General features: G+C 41.8%; 1 protein-coding gene across 1 annotated transcript in view; it reads right to left on the bottom strand.

Annotated features, from left to right (window-relative positions):
• Positions 1 to 22,516, bottom strand: part of LOC117594427 (vegetative cell wall protein gp1-like) — a 35,167-nt gene that overhangs the window by 11,715 nt on the left and 936 nt on the right. The window lies entirely within an intron of this gene.

Below are 22,516 nucleotides of genomic sequence, written 5' to 3'. Positions count from 1 at the left end.
AGAGACTTATTGACAGGCTCTTTGGTAGCAATGAAGCCTGTCTTTCTCCTATACAGGGTAATCCAGTTGAGGTGCATATGACATAGAAGTTAGCATGCATTCGGGAATCAGTATTCATTCTAACACATCGATTAATAAATCTGTATTTTAGCATCCGTAAATATATCATTTGCTACATGAATGACTATTCCAATTGAATTCCCTCTTTTGTTATTTCATTTCAAAACTCTTTTCAGGTATGGGTGTGGTAGTGAATTGTTCCCGGATCTAGGCACCATGCAGATTAATAAGATATTAAAGGGGTAATCCGTCCAAAGAAACTTAAATCATTACACTCCAATTAATTTTGTAAAAAGCTTTTTTTCAGCAGAGTATTTTGCAATTGATTTGCCCTGTCCCTGCTTTCACACTCGGGCCTGACTAAAAACATGCCATTTCGCCCGGCTTACATCAGCTTAATGGGAGTGGTTTGTACTGTTCACAGGGGACAGTGAGATGAGGTTGTTACTCAATGCCCATTCATGTAAACACTTTTAGCTGAGCCGAACTCTGAACGACAGCAAGTTACTTTTGATTCTTGATAGAGAATGCAAGAATATCAATGCAAAATACATGCAAATTTATTTAGGAAAATGAAAATAAATGCAACAACTTGGTTAGATGGTTAGCCCGATCATCATCTCCCCCGTCCCCTGTATCTACTGTACCGGGACAGCTACCTGCCGTTATTATCTAAGAAATCTGACCTGAGCCTGGGTTGATCTTTTATTGTAACTTCTGTCATTCCACAGTCTCAGCATGTGACCCAAAACTTTCCCTTAAGGCCCCCAACACCCACCACCTCAGTTAGAATGAATATGTTCTGTCTCTCTGTCACACAGATGGGTGAAGTGTGGCTATTTTCAAGGAAAAACAGTAGTGCAGAACATTCACAGATACAGAGGAAAGGGAAAATATAGCCTACCCTAGTTATATTTCCAACAAGAACAGTGCAGTAACGTATACATACTCGAATACAGTATTCATTGATAGGAAATCTTCAAAGAATCATCAGTGCTGCTAAATTACCCTTGTGTGCTTATTGGTTCTTCTTGTTGTGAACTCAAGCTTTTAATAATAGGCCTGTAAAAGAGAATAGAGTTTAGCTGTAATAGAAGCAGATGCATCGCATTAGTACTCAGTTTATCACTTCAATTGTAGTGTAGGTTTTGTTGTCAACATGATCCTCTCAAAGTCTTCAACCAATAAAATGTTGGTTGCTCATATAAAAAACTAATATAAGAACTTACTTGCTAGGAAACACAGAAACATTTCACAGCATGCATTATTGGCATATTATTCCGTTATTATCAAAGCATGTGTGATTTTGGGGGTGTTATCACTTCAACAGAGAAATTGTTCCTGCGTAAACACTATTTGGATAGTCAAATCTTAAACCTCATTTTATCCCTAACTTTAACCCTTTTTCTATCTCTTACCATGACACTTATTCTAAACCTAAACCTAAATTTAAACTTAGCTATGTTGCTTCAGACCACTTTTCCCTGTAACATACTTGAAGCACAATTTCTTTTTACATGCTCAAATCCTCTATGTAATATGGAAGCCCTGAACTGTAAAGTGAAAAGAAAAGGTTTGTGCTGCATCTTTAGGTTAATCTTGTAATCTTTTACGAGATACTATCTTGAAATAGTATTTTTATTAAAACCTAATAAAAAAAAAATATATATTTCAAGATATGATCTTGTTATAAGCTGCAATAGCTCCATTAAGGTAGTCTATCCATTTAATAATTCAAGCCTCCATTTGGTAATGTGTTCCTCGGTTTTTGTTTTATTCTGTAGGAATACAAAATACATTTCATTTGTTATTTTATTTTCAAAATAAAAAGCGTGTTAGTTGAAAAGAGTAGCTTAACTCACCGACTCATAGAACCAAAATGCTAGATGTTAGATGTTCTTTTTCCCCTTCACATTTAAGGGCTTCCATTATGTATGTCATCTATAAACTTTTGCAAAACATAACATTCTCCATTCAGTTCTTCTAGTGTTAACTTGGCCTCACAAAGCAGCCTTTCTGTTACTGCGAATCCTGACAATATTCTCTATAGCTGATAACACTTGAGGATATCCTGTAGCTGATACTTTCCTTATGCAAAATTAATGTTTGAATTTGTGTTTTTTCATTTCAACCTACAGCATACATGAACACAACCCTATCAAAAATGCTCACACCAAACAGGAGAAATGCATTTAACATTAAAACAAGGTAGACAATCATTTTCAAAGGCTCATTCAGATATAGTGAGTATTTATTCAGAAGTGCATTGATTGTGACAACCCAAACATGAGGAAACCTGATAAACTATTTTCTGACTGTATTCTGCAACAACTCCCAAGCTGTATTGATGAAAAATTATCATCAAATATAGATATGGGCTAGATACAAGTTTAAATTGCCTAATTGGCAATGATATTAACAGTTGTCAAATCAACAATGAACCTTGATGAACAGTGCAGCACTTTGTCAAAATTCTTAATCCAAAGGACATGTATAGGGCAGATCCAACTAAAGCTAACTGTTATTAATGCTCAAATGGCCTGTTTAGTATAGCCACAATATGGCTCCAATAGTTATGGCTTATACAATAGCTTTGGTTAACCATCCACTTTATAAATTTGTTCTCCCAAAGTCTATAGTTTATTTCTGTAAAATAGTGTTGATTATTAATAAATAATGTTCTGGATACTATATGATCAAAGTTAGCAGTAGGCTACATCCCCCGGGGGCAAGACTGTTTACATGTAATATCCCAGAGTACATTTAACTCTCATGTGTTATATAACATGGTAGCCTAACCCTTCTAGTTCAGGCTTGAATTAAAAATGAATCACACCAAAAATAAATGAGAAATTAATAAAGACGGCAGAAGATCTGCCAGACACATCCCCTAAACGTCAGTTATGGCAGGCCCATTTCAAATCCTTTTTGTATCATTTAGGATAGATGTGTTACTGCCAACACAAGATACAGCATGAAAGGAATGCAACTGTAACACTTCTAGTTGTGGTGTAGTGTTGGCAAGGGAACCAGGCGCAGGCAGTATTCTCATTCGTGGGTTTTAATGAACAACAAACAAACCGAACACGAACGGAAAACAATAACTACTGAATGAAAATAAAGTGCGCAACAATGCGACTTAACAACTAACATACAAACAGTAGCACAAACACCACTCACCAGCATACAGACAGCAACAATGATCCACAATGGGGGGAGCAGAGGGGAAACATTTAAACACATACAAACGATACAAATTGGGACCTGGTGTGAAGGAACATGTGACAGTCTGGGATGTGTTCGTGAGATAAGGGAACTAAAGAATATATGGCACGGTGGCGCTGCTGCTCACCGCACCATGACAGCAACCATCCCCTTTCTGAAAGTGAAGACCGATGCATGAGGTGCTTTGCATATCAGGGAATCAGAGAATTTGTTTATCTTGTAATAAAAACTTTTTTGCCGCTGCGTCTCTAAGTTTATCTTGTTAAAATTAGATAGTATCTCATTATAATGAGACAATATTGTTATAATGAGAGTATTTTTTTCACCTTATGGTTCAGGGCTTCCGTAATTTAATGTAATCTATAAATTTTGCAAAACATTACTTTGTCCTTTCAATTCTTCCAGTGTTTGTGATGGTTCAATCAGAGCTACAAGAGTCAAATCTTCTCATGAAAGTTTCATCAATTTGTTTATTAGCTAGCTAGCTGGCTCAGGACGTTTGTGGTTGACTGCTGCTGCTGGTGGGATGGTGGATACTACTGTAGTAGCAGATACCCTGGCCACTAGCTAGCTACAAATGAGAGAATCATAGTAGTTAGCCCAGAGAAGGAAGGAGAAGGAAACTGTTTTATTCATGCTTACAATTGAATTGAAATGAAATATGCCACATGTTAAATATTTAAAATGTATTCATATTTTATATATACACCAAATAATATATAATGAGAAGTTAATTCATGTACTGCCCATTCCTGTGGACTGCTAATACTGTCCCATCCTGAACTTGACTCTTAATTTAGCTCCTGTTCCAGACAGAACCAAACTGTACCCGAAAACCCACAAAACCCGGCAGAGTCCAGTTGTTGTGTCAACCTCTAGTGTGGTGGTGTGGAGTAATAGCACGATAAAGGGAGATGGGTATCTGTCTCTGAATGAAATGGATAAAACTGGTCGAGCCAATAGGAAAATATCTGAGCCCTCCTGCTTTATGAGCCGTACCCTGTCCCAAATGGAACCGTATTCCCAATGTCATTATGTGGCTCTGGTCAAAGGGAATGCACTGCAGGGAATAGAGCATCTCAGTGTTGTCATGAAGGAGGGCCGAGGTGAGGGGGTTGACTCAAATCATATTGGGAGGACCTGAAGAGCATCCTTATTCATCCATCACTCACCCTCAGGGCAGTAAAACCGAACCCACCACACATTCCAATTAAACCCCTCTCTCGTCCCTGTAAAACAGATAGCTCATACTGTTCTCTACCTGCAAACAAAAATGAGTCGCTAGGACATCCCCGGAATGCCTGGATTGCCATGTTGTGTGTTTTCACCTTTAAGTTAGTGATGTGTGTGCTGGGATTACTGTAAATTTGTTACATGTTCTATCCGTGTATATGTTTGTAATGTCCATGCATACAATGTGCATAGCTAGGATTGTATTTTTATGTCCAGTGCTATAGATTCAAGGATGTGTTCTCCCAGTGGTGGAATGTGTGAGAAGGTTTTGTCTTAAACGTTGTTGATTTGCTGAGGGGTGCTATTGTTCGAGTGTTGGAAAGGGTGGAGGTGTTGTACTTCATTTTATTTGAGGATGAGCTACATTACATGTTCACAAGATGGAAGGACAGCCAGACCCCTGTCGCGGGGTTGTCTATAAATACATTCCCGGGGAATAGGGACACGTCTTGACTTGAACATTGTAAGCTTGAATGGGTTAGTGCCAGACTTAATGGCAATATGAACGATTGCCAAGCACCCACCAGTCTATCCCTCCCCTCTGAATATATAAACTACCTTTCAAAAGTTTGGGGTCACTTAGAAAATTCCTTGGTTTTGAAAGAAAAGCAAAAAAAAAAGTAACTGCAGGTTAAAGAACTTTCTTCTGAAAATCACCAGTCAATAAATTTTCTCGATGTGTCTCTGGGATGCTGGCCTTCTAGGCAGAGTTGCAAAGAAAAATCCATATCTCTGACTAGCCAATGAAAAGGAAAGATTAAGGTGGGCAAAAGAACAAAGAAACTGGGCAGAGGATAATTTGGAAAAAAGTGTTATGGACAGACAAATCTAAGTTTGAGGTGTTTGGATCACAAAGAAGAACATTTGTGAGAAGCAGACCAAATGAAAAGATGCTGGAGGAGTGCTTGATGCCATCTGTCAAGCATGGTGGAGGCACTGTGATGGTCTGGGGGTGCTTTTGTGGTAGTGGGAGATTAGTACAGGGAAAAAGGGATTTTGAAGAAGGAAGGCTATCACTCAATTTAACAACACCATGCCATACTCTGTGGACGGTGCTTGATTGGAGCCAATTTCCTACTACAACAAGACAATGACACAGAGCACAGCTCCAAACTATGCAAGAACTATATAGGGAAGACGTAGTCAGCTGGTATTCTGCCTATGATGGAGTGGCCAGCACAGTCACCGGATCTCAACCCTATTGAGCTGTTGTGGGAGCAACTTGACCGTATGGTATGTAAGAACTGCCCATCAAACCATTCTAACTTGTGGGAGGTGCTTCAGGATGCATAGGGTTAAATCTCTTCAAATTACCTCAACAAATTGACAATTAGAATGCCAAAGGTCTGCAAGACTGTAATTGCTGAAAATGGAGGATTCATCAATGAATGGAGTCATCATTTCTACACTAATATCAATGACTATATTTCCTATTCAAACTAATTTTATGTATGTTGTCATGGAAAACAAGGAGAATTCTAAGTGACCACTAGTAGTGTCAATATTTCTCTCTCCCTCTCTCTCTCTCCACCTTTCTCTGTTTCTCAGTCTCTCTCCATCCACTCTTTCATTCTCTTACGAAACGGTAGCAGGCAAGCCCAGTAACTGTCCCCAACCAGTCCCCCATTCCAAGTATGATTATACATAGTCCCCTACCCCACTCTGTCTACATCTGTAATGTAAATGTGGCACATGGGTTCCAATGCCCACTTCCACGGGGACGGTAATGAACAATCCCTTTCCTACTTTAACCTGCCCTGTGTCATAGCGCATTAGCATGGATGGTGGATGTGTTTTGAGACGCCACCACACTGTTGGTTTTATAGGCAGGGGGGCAGCCGGCCAATGGGAGACTGCGACGCTGAAGCATCCCTTATTCTGTAATGAAGCTATTAACAATGGTCGGCTTCAGCCAGATGGTATGTCACGGAGGAGGAGTATAGAGAGGAAACGAGGGAGAGATGGAGAGATGGGCTGGGAGAGGGGGGTAGACCGGACTGGGTAGAGAGGGAGGGAGGGACCGGGAGGCACGGCAGAGCACAGCTGAGGCCTTGGATTCTCTCTAATCCTTTGGGTTGTTTATAGGTTGTTGTTGTGGCCTACTCTGAAAGCAATACCAGGGAGATTAGTGAACGGCACATTTGTAAGGGAACCTACGGGCACTGCTTACTCCATTCCACCAGGACCCCTTAGGCCCCGGTCAAAAGTGGGACACTATAAAAGGGGAATAGGGTTCCATTTGGGATGAATGATCTTCCGGAAGCTACCGGACCCACTCAGCTCGCTCCATTTTCTTCATTAGCTCCATCACAGTGGCGGGGGGGGGGTGTTCTGACGTTACAGTATGCCCACCACACATGGTCACCCATCAGGGGCCTCATGCACCCATTATTATATAGTATGTAAGGATGGGGGGGTGTGCTATTCCAACACCTGAAAAGGCTTGTGTGGTGCAAAGTGAACCATATTCATTATGCTTGATTCTTAGGTCTACATGTGAAAGTCCTACACTAAAATACTTAGGACTTACTTTAATATTCTAAGCAGAGGGCTACAACACAACATGCAGACCTTGATCATGGCATAATTAATGATACTGATTACATTGAAACTCTTCTTTGCCAGCTTCATTTGGTGTCCTCCTTTCATATAAATACTGAAAACAATACTTCATTAAATAATGATGATAGAACAAAGGCAGTTTAGTAGGCCCCTCAACGTCCCCTTCAGATTTACGAAGACCGGACAAATGTGAAGGTACCACTTCTCTAGTGCCCGTTTGACGCTGTGTCTGTGGAGGGCACTCTCACCTTATTTCATGACGAGGCACATCTCCGCAATGTGTTTGTGCGTGATATGCAAATGGCTGCTGCTGTTCACAACAATCTGTATATCAGCCAATAACCAGGGAGTGTACCTTCAGTCATCTGTCTCGGAGTTAGGTGATATCCAGCTTACCCTCTGCAAAAAATACACTGCTCTGTGGAAATGCCTACATCTGAGGGAAGGCTAAAACAGACATCCCTATCGTCGTCCTTAACCAAAAATAAAATTGAGTTAAAAGTGGAGTGAAATGTGGTCCGTTTCCAGTTTGTGCCGGGGCTCTGTTGGGTGGGGTGACGTCAGGCCGTCTGAACTCAGGAGAGGAGTACCTTCATTTTAATTAGGACTATCTCTGGGTACAATTTGACTCTGAGGGTTTCACCTCCACTATGCCCCTGCACTATGGAACTGCAGGTTAACTAAGACAGTGGAGTTAGTGAAAACATATCAGAGGTTTGTCTTGGAAAATTGATTTCCCGTCAATATGGAAAAACTTTTACTATCCCTCTAACATGTGGAGTTGTTTTAGGATGATCATTCCATGATCATTTATATTATATATAATTATTCAATGAAACATTGAATAGCACATTCATACATGGCAAAATAGAAAAATAGAAAAGGAATTGTAGAAATGTACACATATTTAACCATTTTAATAATGGCAATTTTACCCTGTATTCATGATGTGTGATATCACCACCTGTACTGTTTATTTTTAGACAACTCCCCTGAAGCATGTGTTGTAGACTGAAACAGACGCCCACATGTTCCTGAGTCTTAGCCTTTGACAGTGGTATCATACTAGCTTCTCAAACTTCTGTTTTACATACAGTGGGGAGTACAAGTATTTGATACACTGCTGATATTGCAAGTTTTCTCTACAAAGCATGTAGAGGTCTGTAATTTTTATCATAGGTACACTTCAAAAATCCCGAAAATCACATTGCATGATTTTTAAATAATTAATGTGCATTTTATTGCATGACATAAGTATTTGATCACCTACCAACCAGTAAGAATTCCGTCCCTCACAGACCTGTTAGTTTTTCTTTAAGAAGCCCTCCTGTTCTCCACTCATTACATGTATTAACTGCACCTGTTTAAACTCATTACCTGAATAAAAGACACCTGTCCACACACTCAATCAAACAGACCCCAACCTCTCCACAATGGCCAAGACCAGAGAGCTTTGTAAGGACATCAGGGATAAAATTGTAGATCTCTCTTCAGGTAATTGACCAGGTCCTGCCGTGTAGTTCTGGGCTACAGGACAATAGGCAAGCTGCTTGGCGAGAAGGCAACAACTGTTGGTGCAATTATTAGAAAATGGAAGAAGTTCAAGATGATGGTCAATCTCCCTCGGTCTGGGGCTCCATGTAAGATCTCACCTAGTGGGGCATCAATGATCATGAGGAAGGTGAGGGATCAGCCCAGAACTACGGCAAGACCTGGTCAATGACCTGAAGAGAGCTGGGACCACAGTCTCAAAGAAAACCAATAGTAACACACTACGCCGTCATGGATTAAAATGCTGCAGCGCACGCAAGGTCCCCCTGCTCATGCCAGCACATGTCCAGTCATGGCCCGTCTGAAGTTTGCCAATGACCATCTGGATGATCCAGAGGAGGAATAGGAGAAGGTCATGTGGTCTGATGAAACAAAAATAGAGCTTTTTGGTCTAAACTCCACTTGATCTGTTTTTTCGCTCTTTTTTATTCTTTTTTCATATATTATAGAAGTATCGGATCGGGACTCGGTATCGGTAGATACTCAAAATCAAATGACTCGGACTCGAGGGCAAAAAAACCTGATAGGGACATCCCTAGTTCATGCACAGTGGCTAGGAAGAAAAATTTAGGAATAAACCTAGAGAAAAACCAGGCTCTGAGGGGTCGCCCGCCCTCTTCCTGCTGTGCCAGGGGAGCATTTTTAAGAGTACAAGTTGTAATAATTAGTAAATGCATGTGGGCTGTGTCCAGATTCTGTAAAACATAATCCAAGGCAGCAGCAAGACCAGATGGACAAGGACAGGGACAATTGGACAACCAGGCCCGAATGACTACGAGTCATTCGGGCCTGGTTGTCCTGATGTGTGGTCCAGGGGCAAATGTCCTAACAAGTTTAAACCGTGCAGGACACAAGGATTTAGAGACTGCATTCCTTAGATTTTCGAAGGAGGAGGAGAACTGACCCTACTCTCTTGGCACAATAATATTGCAGCGTAAAACCTTGGGGCTGAGACATACAGGTCTACGATGAATGCATTAAATTAAAAGAAGTGTGCTACACTGGTTAAACTTTAATCAGGTCCAGATAATTGCTAACTATCAATTTTGGAATGTATAGTTAAAATGTATTGTGATGTTTGACATGCGGGATTAGTGTATAGTTTATCAGCTTTTATTGCCAATTTATGCAGGCACACAATGTTGCCTCACCTAGTGTTAACCTACTCCTGGATGGCTGAAATAAATGTTTGCTCATTTTTGTTAAGGAGGATGTCGTTTAACAGTACATCAGATTGCTCTGGCAGGGCCTCTTCATTCCGATGGGATTTTAATAGGTGGTCTGTTTATCTGTGCTCAATAAAGATCCCATGTCACTGATCCTAAGATTATGGCGTTGTCATAGCCGTCTGGACCTCCTAACAACATGGCCACCCCGTTTCCTAATATCTCATTCATCCCCTCCTTCCCCTGTAACTATTTGCCATGTTGTTACTGTAAATGAGAATGTTTTGTCAGTCAACTTACCTGGTAAAATAACAGAAAATAAATCATTAGACACAGCATTTGGTTGGAAATCGTATTTCTTCTAGGCGGTCACATGGAGATCATAGAACTCTGTAAATGCCAGACTAAGAAAATATTATTACATATCAATTGTTCTTTTTTAGCCCTTAGCCCAAAGGTAGCCTATTAAGTGTTTTTCATGAAGTAGTATGGATTTAGTGAACTAATGTATGTAACTTACTGTACTACTTGCACGAATACAAGAATAATAGACCAGTAGACATCTGCAGCTAATATTTTAAGATAATTTTTCTAAAATATGTTTTGAAACATTGTTCAGGGTGCTTGAGATATTCCTGATTTAATCTTCCTTTCAGGCCATCTATAAATATGCATTGAAATGTAATATCCTCGTACTCACTTTAGACACTGGCAGGACTAACCCCCCCAACCTAAACCACCCTGGACTGGGTAATACTACACTTGTAAATGTTAGCAGCAGGATTCTGCAGTGCCCCTTCAAGAACAATGTATTGTACTAAATGCTAGCTTTAGTGCAGCTTGATGTCTTTTAGTATTAAGTTATTGGTAGACAACGGTCAGTGGAAACCAAAATCTGTGGCCGACAGCTCTGTCATCTCCCGCTCTTCCCAGGTTCCTGTTGTACATGAACTCAGCCCGGACTCCTTCATTTGTCTTGTCCCCAATGGTCGCTCACACCAGGTCCCAATCAAGTCATTGGTATGTGTTTAAATGTTTCTCCTCTGCTCCCCTCACTTGTCTGTCATTGTTGCTTGTCCACGTTAGTGATTGTGGTGAGTGTTCCACTTTTGTTTATACCTTTTGTTTTGTATGTTTTTTGGGGCTCGGTGTTCTTTTCAATTAAATATTACATCATTGACTGCCACTCTGCCTGCGCCTGGTTCCTTCCTCTCCACCCCTACGCCAACCCGTGACAAAATCTCCAAGCGATTGAGGGCTGGATTAAAACTCACACCCTGAAAATCAAAGTAAACAATTTAAATCTCAGGCTCTTCCAACTTTACTGAATTTCATCATTGCAACTCATAATGTGTATGGCCCCCATGTACCTGTATGCACTCCCAACAACTTCTGGGCATGCTCCTGATGAGACGACGGATGGTGTCCTGGGGGATCATCCTGCATCAGGAGGAACCCAGGGCCCACTGAACCAGTGTAAGGTCCAAAAATGGGTCTGAGGATTTCATCCCAGTACCTAACAGCAGTCAAGGTACCGTTGGCTAGCACGTGGAGGTCTGTGTGAGCCTCCAAGGATATGCCTCCCCAGACCATCACTGACCCAGCGCCAAACCGGTCATGCTGGATGATGTTGCAGGCAGCATATTGTTTACCACGGCGTCTCAGATACCGGTCCTGCTGCTGGGTTGATGCCCTTCTACAGCCCTGTCCAGCTCCCTTAGTGTAATGGCCTGTCTCCTGGTATCTCATCCATACCCTTGAGACTGTACTGTGAGACACAGCTAAACATATTGCGACACCCCATATGGATGTGCCATCCTGGAGGAGCTGGACTACCGGTGCAAAATGAATTGGCTGCAGGTACCTCCTCATGCTACCAGTAGTCACAAGGACACTTGCAAAACAAAAACTGGAGAAGAATCAGTCAAGAAGGATAGAGAGAGAGCAATTTTCTGTGGCCACCACCTGCAAAACCATTTCCATTTTGGGGGTTGTCTTGATGTTGCCTCTCCAGGGAACCTGTTGTTAAATTCATTTGCACCAAGACAGGTGACATTGTTTTGAATGACATTGAAAATCGCTCATACTTCCTAATTGGACAGATTGATATCCCTGAAGGTTAATTGACCTGGTGTTATACTGTGATGATTGTGTGTTCGCTTAATTCTTTGAGCAGTTTTTCAGATTGGATGGGGGCACCCACAGTCCCATGTAGGTGTTTACTGAGTTTATGTAAATTAATTCTATTTTTCAGTCTGAAAGAGTTCCAAGACACAAGATGGAACTGCCCCTCCTAGGCTGCGGTCCATTCAAAATGCAATGAGGTCAGGGCAGTTACAAGAAATCCTTACCACCCAAAATGAGTTCTGGTTTGTCTTTGCAATTTACGACTGCCTTTGGGGGGACATTGTCAACTTCCTGGAGCCATTTAATGCTTGCAAGGCACCTGTCAGCAGAATAGCAGCCTATTTTACTCCTGGTGTTGCCCATTAAAAGGACCGTCCAGGGTTTTAAGACCCAATCCACAAGACTCCGAAATCATATCACAGCTAATGGAAAAACATTCAAGACAACTTTATTTTCTGTCATTATTAGATTGTATTAGCATTTTGTTATTAAAAAGGAAATGGCTATATATTTCAATTGTAATGACAACAAAAAGTTGGCTTTACCTGATTACCTGTTTTTTATTTCCCAGCTGAAATAATTAATGGTCAGGGCACTAGAGGCAAAATTGTCTGTCCACGTACTACACAAAATCTCTTGTTGCGTCAATACAAGTCCGCAAGCCTTTTAAAATATATACAGTACTTTTCCTGCTGATGAATTCAAGGAGGTTGTCGATGCCCTCGCAGACAGCAGTGTAGACAACCAAAAAGTGACAGGTGATGAGCAGGGTAAACATAGCATCATTTGTATTGAAAGTGCGATATCCGCACTGGGGCGGTTTGCAGCCAAGTGTGAAGCGGTGGGGATGAAAATCAGTACCTCCAAATCCGAGGCCATGGTCCTCAGTCGGAAAAGGGTGGCTTGCCCACTTCAGGTTGGTGGAGAGTGCCTGCCTCAAGTGGAGGAGTTTAAGTATCTAGGGGTCTTGTTCACGGGTGAGGGAAGGATGGAACGGGAGATTGACAGACGGATCGGTGCAGCTTCTGCAGTAATGCGGTCGATGTATCGGTCTGTCGTGGTGAAGAAAGAGCTGAGCCGCAAGGCGAAGCTCTCGATTTACCGGTCAATCTACGTTCCTACTCTCACCTATGGTCATGAGCTTTGGGTCATGACCGAAAGGACAAGATCCCGGATACAGGTGGCCAAAATGAGCTTTCTCCGCAGGGTGGCTGGGCGATCCCTTAGAGATAGGGTGAAAAGCTCGGTCACCCAGGAGGAGCTTAGAGTAGAGCCGCTGCTCCTCCACATCGAGAGGGGTCAGCTGAGGTGGCTTGGGCATCTGTTCCGGATGCCTCCTGGACGCCTTCCCGGGAAGGTGTTCTGGGCCCGTCCCACCGGGAGGAGACCCCGGGGAAGACCTAGGACACGCTGGAGGGACTATGTGTCCCCCCGGTGTCCCCGGTGTCGGTGTCCCCCCGGAAGAGCTGGAGGAAGTGTCTAGGGAGAGGGAAGTCTGGGCATCTCTGCTTAGACTGCGGCCCCCGCGACCCGGCCCCCGGATAAGCGGAAGAATATGGATGGATGGATATCCGGTCTGATGGCAAAAAAGCAGTTTAGCTATACTTTACAATTGACAGTCACTGTTATTTCCACATTAAACTTGCCTAATGAACAGTTTGCCCATTACTGGCACTTGTCATAATTTGCATTTCTATAGGTCCAGCCAGGAGCCCATTGGCTGGGGAGGATCACTGGGTGCCCCAGTGTTTTTGCCAGTGAGTTTTGATGAAGGAGCACATGGAGCAGGTGAGGAGGAGAAGACGGCCAATGCCTGGGATCAAGAGCAGAATCCCTGGAAAGATCACTCTTGCACTTCTGGGAGTAGAAGACCAAGATTGGTCACACTTTAGCTAACGTTCCAAGGAGGCTGCTAACGGTCAAAGCTACAAACACACAGTCAGAGAAGAGCGGCGCACTTCAAAACAATGTGTCAGTAGATCCATGTTCACAACATGTCAACTGTATTTGGACAACGCTATCTGATATGTTATTTAAAATGTTCTTCTTGTAAATGATCATTTTGCCTGTGCTGGGCCATGCTCAGCTGTCGACTGCTCTATTGCTGCTCCGGTTATTTTAAATAATATACTTGTAATTGTTCATTTGTGAGCAGTGCACTAACACACATGAGGGAATTAGCTCATGCTTGGCGATTTAGCCCTTGTTTGGTGAATAAGCCCTTGATTGGTGAATAAGCCCTTGATTGGTGAATAAGCCCTTGATTGGTGAATTTGCCCTTGGTTGGTGAATTTGCCCTTGGTTGGTGAATTTGCCCTTGGTTGGTGAATTTGCCCCTTGGTTGGTCTCTTGGACAGCAGGACAGCTGAATAGATCCTAGGAGACAAATGTAAAATAAGATTTAATAAAATACATGAATAAAGCAATGGATTGCACATAATTATACTACTTGGTTAGAGGCTGCCAGACAGGTTTCTATGGAATCACTCCACACTGCATCTCTCTATCACTGTATCCCTCCATCACTCCATCGCTCTATTACTCTACACCTCACCTCTCTATCACTCCACTCCTGCATTGCTTTCTCACTATCACTCTATCACTCAACACCTCCATCAGCATATACTCTATCATCCCATCCCCCTTTCACTCGACCACTCCACACCTCCATCATCCTAAAGCTCCACCACTCCACACCTCCATCATCCTAAAGCTCCATCACTCCACACCTCTATCCTCCTAAAGCTCCACCACTCCACACCTCCATCATCCTAAAGCTCCACCACTCCACACCTCCATCATCCTAAAGCTCCACCACTCCACACCTCCATCATCCTAAAGCTCCACAATTCCACACATCCATCATCCTAAAGCTCCAATATTCCACACATCCATCATCCTAAAGCTCCACTACTCCACACCTACATCATCCTAAAGCTCCACTCTTCCACACATACATCATCCTAAAGCTCCACTATTCCACACATCCATCATCCTAAAGCTCCACTATTCCACACATCCATCATCCTAAAGCTCCACCACTCCACACCTCCATCCTCCTAAGGCTCCACCACTCCACACCTCCATCATCCTAAAGCTCCACTACTCCACACCTCCATCATCCCAAAGCTCCACTACTCCACACCTCCATCATTCTAAAGCTCCACTATTCCACACCTCCATCCTCCTAAAGCTCCACTACTCCACACCTCCATCATCTTAAAGCTCCACCACTCCACACCTCCATCATCCTAAAGCTCCACCACTCCACACCTTTTTCCTACTGTCCCTCTGCCCCTGCCTGGATCAGGGAAAAGAAGCTCTTGTTTCAACCAGAATGCCATAACAGTTTTATTTTATGGCTTCCATTTTCTTGTTTTTATATGCTCTGTTCTCGGAGGACAGTTATTCATCAATGTACAGGCCCAGCTGAAGAAAAGGCACAACAAAGCACTAACTCAGCTTGTGTCCCAAATGTTGCCCTATTCCCTATGGGCTTTGGTCAAATTGAGTGCACTAAACAGGACATAGGGTGGCATTTAAGGCCCAACTCAGAATTGTACCATGATTTATCACTTTCTCACATACGCTAGCTGCTCTACTTTTCCTCTTGTGGACACTCTCTACCTTTGCTCTCATGGACCTGTTCCAAATGGCACCCTATTCCTATGCAGTGTTCTGATCGAAAGTAGCGTCCTAAGTATGGAATAGGGTACCATTTAGGAGGTAGGCATATAGGGAATCTTCATTCAAACATTTGCCTCATCTTCAAACATGTTACTCTATAGTGTATATTTCTGAATTATGAAGAGAAGAAACATGCAAGGGGTTAATGTACATAACTGGAAGTGCAATAATATATGGAACAGCCAGAAGCAAAAACACTCAAGCATATTGCTTTGTCTGTCTGCTTTGAAGTGAAATCACAACAACAGCAGGTCTAAAGCACAAGCGGACGGTGGAAACGTGCAGTCACAGTGGGGAAAGGTAAATGGAGTGAAAAACAGACACGTAACATACTCCTGTGGAGAGAGAAAGAAAAAAAGAGGGGGACAGAAACTGACAAATAGAAGAGAGGCACAGAGCGAGAAACAGAGAGTGTAGCTAAGATTATCAGTGTCTATAATAAATTTGAAACCATAAAAAAAAAAAATATATATATATATATGTGTTGGGTGAAAAAGGTAAATGTGTATATTTGGCGGCTAAGTATTTGGCTTTCTGCCACAATCTGATGGACAGCCAATTATACAATTCGTTTTGTCATGCCTTTTCAGTCATTTTAACACTAGCATCCTACTGTTTTAGTATTGTATTGTAGTGCTATTATCATTCATTTTTGTTGTAGTACATGTTGTCAGTAATAAAGGTGTTTTCTTATTATTATTGCGTGTTTTGCCATTGGTCTGACTACTATTCTTTTATGTATACTTTGTAATTAACCTAACTTTCCATGACAAGTATATTGAATTGAAATGAGAGGCAGCCAGTAAGACAGTGACAGAGAAAGTCATTACGAGAGAGGCAGACAGAAACAGAAAGAGAGACAGACAGGAAGACAGAGAGACAGACAGAAAAAGAGAGGCAGACAGAAAAAGAGCCAGAGATAGAGAACCAGAGTGGTAGAGATAGATAGACAGACAAAGGGAGACAAGAAGCCTGGCAGAGATGCCAATGTAGAGAAACAGAGAGAGAGAGAGAGAGAGAGAGAGAGAAAAGAGGGCAGAAACTGAATCATGCCTTTAGTTAATTACTGTTCTAATTAACAGTGAATGTGTGAGTGATGTGTCACTTGTCATGACTGCCTAATGTAATGTGCTTCAGGACAGCCCTCTCTCAGCCATGTCACTGCTCTTCTCTCCCCCTCCCCTTCTCCTCTTGTCCTCCTCTCCTCAATTTCCTCTTCTCCTCTCCTCACTTGTTGTGACTGGTTCCTGTTCTGGAGGAACTCCACTGTCCCCTCAGGAGGAAATGATAAAGCTCCCCTTTCCTCCCACAGGAAAGCAAATAGCCAGAATACTCATGTCAACACTTACATAGAACGGTCGGTGCGAGTGGACTGCTGTGCTTTAGGCTTTTCAGTTACTATACAGCCGCAGGATCTCGCCCTTCTTCTTCTATTGGGCCTTTCAAGACAGTTGCACTGTACATCACTAAGCCTGTGGCTGTTTGGAGGTGCTACACATTGTACTGTGCCATTCTAAAGGATTCGTCTTTCCAAATTACTTTGCCTGTAGACAGCTATATTTTCTCTGTTGTACTGTTTTTGACACATGCCTAACCCCAGACAAGTTTATAATTAAAGGCTATATGGCAAAATATAAGGGTCTTAAAAAGTAACAGAACACCTTTTCCTCATATGGGATAGTATCAATACCGATTGTAAACCCATGCCAGGATATACCTTTAAAATCAATTATAAACGATTGGAGGTGCATTTTACCAAGGTCCATATTGAACCGTTTTCAGTGTTTGTGTCACTGTATACAGGTAGTATTTGCATGCATTGCCATTACAATTATATTGTATATCATGTCCGTTCTATTCTTTTGGTTGTTGACGATTTCAAGTTAGCTTTGATGGTAATGTTGCACAAATTAGACATCCCTTCGATCGAAGGCTTACAGCTGTCTGGTGCAGCAGCTGCCAGTAACTGATTGCCAGGCCCTGTCTCTAGAAACCTTGTTTGTGTTTACTCATAATTGTTCTACACAGTTTTTCATCTCTTGCCAAAACTGTTTCCAGATGGCTTTCACGTTTTGCCCTTCGTTTGTTATAAGATCATTCTCGTAACACAAGGACCATGACCAACCTTTTGTCCCAGCCCATAGGTGGAATTTCAAAGCCCAACTGCCCAACTTCATTGATCTAATGCAATCTTAAAGCCCAGGGAATTAGTTTGTATTTCAGCAGTGGGGTCCTTACCCCTGTGTGTCCGGGGCTATACCCCCGGATCTTTTATGAATAGCCCCGGATCACAAATGGAACAAAATAATAATACAAATAAAAATAGCCCCATGATCTATTCATCTACAGGTGCAGGTCATATAATTAGAATATCATCAAAAAGTTGATTTATGTCAGTAATTCAATTCAGAAAGTGAAACTTGTATATTATATTCATTCATTACACACAGACTGATATATTTCAAATGTTTATTTCTTTAATTGTGATGATTATAACTGACAACTAATGCAAATCCCAAATTCAGTATATCTGAAAATTAGAATATTACTTAAGACCAATACAAAAAAATGTTTTTTAGAAATGTTGGCCAACTGAAAAGTATGAACATGAAAAGTATGAGCATGTACAGCACTCAATACTTAGTTGGGGCTCCTTTTGCCTCAATTACTGCAGCAATGCGGCCTGGCATGGAGTCTATCAGTCTGTGGCACTGCTCAGGTGTTATGCTGGCCAATTAAGAACAGGGATACCATGGTCCTTAAACCAGGTACTGGTAGCTTTGGCACTGTGTGCAGGTGCCAAGTCCTGTTGGAAAATGAAATCTGCATCTCCATAAAGTTGGTCAGCAGCAGGAAGCATGAAGTGCTCTAAAACTTCCTGGTAGACAGCTGCGTTGACCTTGGACCTCAGAAAACACAGTGGACCAACACCAGCAGATGACATGGCACCCCAAACCATCACTGACTGTGGAAACTTTACACTGGACTTCAAGCAACGTGGATTATGTGCCTCTCCTCTCTTCCTTCAGACGCTGGGACCTTGATTTTCAAAGGAAATGCAAAATTTACTTTCATCAGAGAACATAACTTTGGACCACTAAGCAGCAGTCCAGTCCTTTTTGTCTTTAGCCCAGGCAAGACGCTTCTGACGCTGTGTCTTGTACAGGAGTGGCTTGACACAAGGAATGCAACAGCTGAAACCCATGTCTTGCATACGTCTGTGCGTGGTGGTTCTTCACTCCAGCTGCAGTCCAAATAGATAGTTACCCCAAACGATGTCGTCTACTCAATATGCTGTACTGATGCCTTGCGGGTGTTGGTAAGTGTAACCCATGTTAAAATATGACATAAGTATGAATAAATAGTTTAAAAGCATGAATAAGTTGGAAGGTAAAAGTGATTCATTTAATGTAAGTTAATAAAAAAAATTTACAACACAAATGTTATGTTTAAGATTAAAATACAATTAATGTCGCTGCCCCTTTAAGGGACTAGTGACGCTAGACGCAGCACATGAGTGACGCTACAGCAGAGACCTGAGGGAGAGAGCGGGAGGAAAATCGGAGAGAGCGAGCCGTGGCTAATAAGCAGGGAAAATAGTAGAAAATTAGATTTTGCAGTTGAAAAACATAACTTACTTGGTCGGGAACTGACAGGGATTTTATGAGAACTAAGCCACACCGGTTTTAGTCGTCAGGTTTTTTTTTGGTGTTGAAGCTCGGTCGGAGCGAGGATTGGTCTGCAGCGTGCAGGCGTGCACGTGCATAGACGGGATTCAAGATGGCGAGCCAGGCCCAGACCTTCAATTCATCTTCTCCATCGCACCAGTGAGGAAATCTCCTGCGTATGGTAACTCGCTGCCAGAGTGGTAGGAGTGTCAAGAACTGGGAACTGATTGAATTATTATTTTTGGACTGAAGCGAACTGAAACTTTTCATTGAACTGAATAATTGGACTTGAACTTACGGTGTTATACTTTAAATTTCATATTGAGTTCATATTTTTTAATGAGATCCGAAATGATTGTGGTCCACTTTGATTTGATTGTGTTATTGAAGGTATTCTTTTACCCTTAAAAGAAAGGAAAAAAGGAGTTAACTCAGGAAGAAAAATAGGAATTCTAAATTAGGTGCAACCTAGGAAAAAGAGACTGGTCTAACTTATTTTAGTTCGACTAAAATAACTTTGAACAAAAAATACCCTTTCATTTATTATACTTACCTCAATATTAAGAACCTGCAGTTTTTTTTTGTTTTGTGTACTGTATTTTATAAGTGTGTTTTGTGTTCAGTAAATTGCCAGCCTTTTGAATTTAAAGCAATGGTCTCAGGTGTAATTATTTCTGCTCCCCACTCCTTAGAACCTAGAATTGGTCCAGTGGTGCAGTACCCGTGCTACATAAGACTCAAGTGTTCAGTATGAAAATTCCAGTTTGACTCTAAGAAAGTAGTGATGTCTGAACATGCAATAGTCCTAACTAGCATTGGTAAAGGATTCCTTGTGTAACTTTTTTGCATGGTGGGACTTTTCAGCTGGAAAGGCATTTCAGATAAATGATAATGATAATGCATTTTTAAATTTACTAATACTACAATGATGTTGAAAACATCTCAGTAATGCATGTTAGTCCAGCTTTAAGTTTTCCAATCTGCTCCAATAGACTGCCTTGAATTACTACTTCTTACTATCTTACCTACTGGTTTGTGGCCTCTCTCTCCCTTGCTCAGCCAACCTTTCTGATCCAGGCTATTGTTATGACTGCCTCTCTCCTGAATGAAGTAAACACGCAGTACAATCCTAAATTCAGCTGCTGTCCTGCTATCAGAGATCCTATTCAATAACTCTGATTGATTTACAAGATGACAGGTCAACAGTCTATCTTGGCGTGGCACTTATCAATGATTTACCTTTTTGTTTGTGGCCTCTTTCTCTCTCTCCTTGGCTGTTTTTTCATGTCTATCACTTTCCTGCCGTTATCATACATAGCATAAACCGAATTCTTAAAATATTTAACACACTTTAGCTATATCTAAATGATTCAAAACATATCACATTGCATGATTTTTAAATAATTAATGTGCATTTTATTGCATGACATAAGTATTTGATCACCTACCAACTAGTAAGAATTCCGGCTCTCACAGACCTGTTAGTTTTTCTTTAAGAAGCCCTCCTGTTCTCCACTCATTACCTGTATTAACTGCACCTGTTTGAATTTGTTACCTGTATAAAAGACTCCTGTCCACACACTCAATCAAACAGGCTCCAACCTCTCCACAATGGCCAAGACCAGAGAGCTGTGTAAGGACATCAGGGATAAAATTGTAGACCTGCACAAGGCTGCGATGGGCTACAGGACAATAGGCAAGCAGCTTGGTGAGAAGGCAACAACTGTTGGCGCAATTATTAGAAAATGGAAGAAGTTCAAGATGACGGTCAATCTCCCTGGATCTGGGGCTCCATGCAAGATCTCACCTCGTGGGGCATCAATGATCATGAGGAAGGTGAGCCCAGAACTACATGGTAGGACCTGGTCAATGACCTGAAGAGAGCTGGGACCACAGGCTCAAAGAAAACCATTAGTAACACACTATGCCGTCATGGATTAAAATCCTGCAACTGGATTTTCTGTCACTCACAGTTGAAGAGTACCTATGATAAAAAGTACCTACTTCTACATGTTTCTTAAGTGAGACAACCTGCAAAATCGGCAGTGTATCAAATACTTGTTCTCACTGTATAAACCACCCATACGGAAAATACATGTATTTTAAATATATTTTTGAATACATTTGGAAAATATATTTCCGAACACATTTGGAAAATATATGTCAAAATGTTGGAAATTGGCCGCTTAAATATATTTGTAAAAAATGTACTTAATGCATTTCTAAATATATCGGACAATCAGCAGGGTGTTGTTTCGAAACTGCAACCTTATGTTCCACAGGCAGGCGCACTAACCACTACTCCAAACAGGAGTAGGTTGATAGGAGAGGCAAGTAGTGGTATTACTAAGTTTACCTTAGTACGTTAGACTATATTTGTGACTAAGATGAAATGTATTTTGGCAATGTACACATCTATAAAATGTGTTTCAACACCTAAATGTGATATCATCAATACGTCAGTAATTACATTTCATCTTCTTACTTTCACAGGACCTGAAAAATGCATTTTAATATGGGCTTCAAAATAAATTTTATAATGTATTTTCTATAATACAATACAAATGTAATGAGAGCATTATTGATGGTGAAATACATTGGGACAAAACTGAAATGTATTTAAAAAAAAGAAAAATATTCATAATTTATATGGACAGAATTTCTAGGCGCAGCCAGGGGCCGGAGGGTGTCAGGTTTGGGGACCACACGATTTCGTCTTTGCTCTTTGCGGATGATGTTGTCGTGTTGGCCCCTACAAACCAGGACCTTCAGCTTGCGCTGGGACGGTTTGCAGCCGAGTGTGAAGCGGTGGGGATGAGAATCAGTACCTCCAAATCCGAGGCCATGGTCCTCAGTCGGAAAAGGGTGGCTTGCCCACTTCAGGCTGGTGGAGAGTGCCTGCCTCAAGTGGAGGAGTTTAAGTATCTAGGGGTCTTGTTCACGAGTGAGGGAAGGATGGAACGGGAGATTGACAGACGGATCGGTGCAGCTTCTGCAGTAATGCGGTCGAGGTATCGGTCTGTCGTGGTGAAGAAAGAGCTGAGCTGCAATGCGAAGCTCTCGATTTACCGGTCAATCTACGTTCCTACTCTCACCTATGGTCATGAGCTTTGGGTCATGACCGAAAGGACAAGATCCCGGATACAGGCGGCCGAAATGAGCTTTCTCCGCAGGGTGGCTGGGCGATCCCTTAGAGATAGGGTGAGAAGCTCAGTCACCTGGGAGGAGCTCAGAGGA

Source organism: Esox lucius, chromosome 4 (assembly GCF_011004845.1).
Source record: "Esox lucius isolate fEsoLuc1 chromosome 4, fEsoLuc1.pri, whole genome shotgun sequence".
NCBI classification, from domain to species: domain Eukaryota; kingdom Metazoa; phylum Chordata; class Actinopteri; order Esociformes; family Esocidae; genus Esox; species Esox lucius.
The sequence above is the reverse complement of the archived record's forward strand: the minus strand, read 5'-3'. Positions and strand labels throughout refer to the sequence as shown.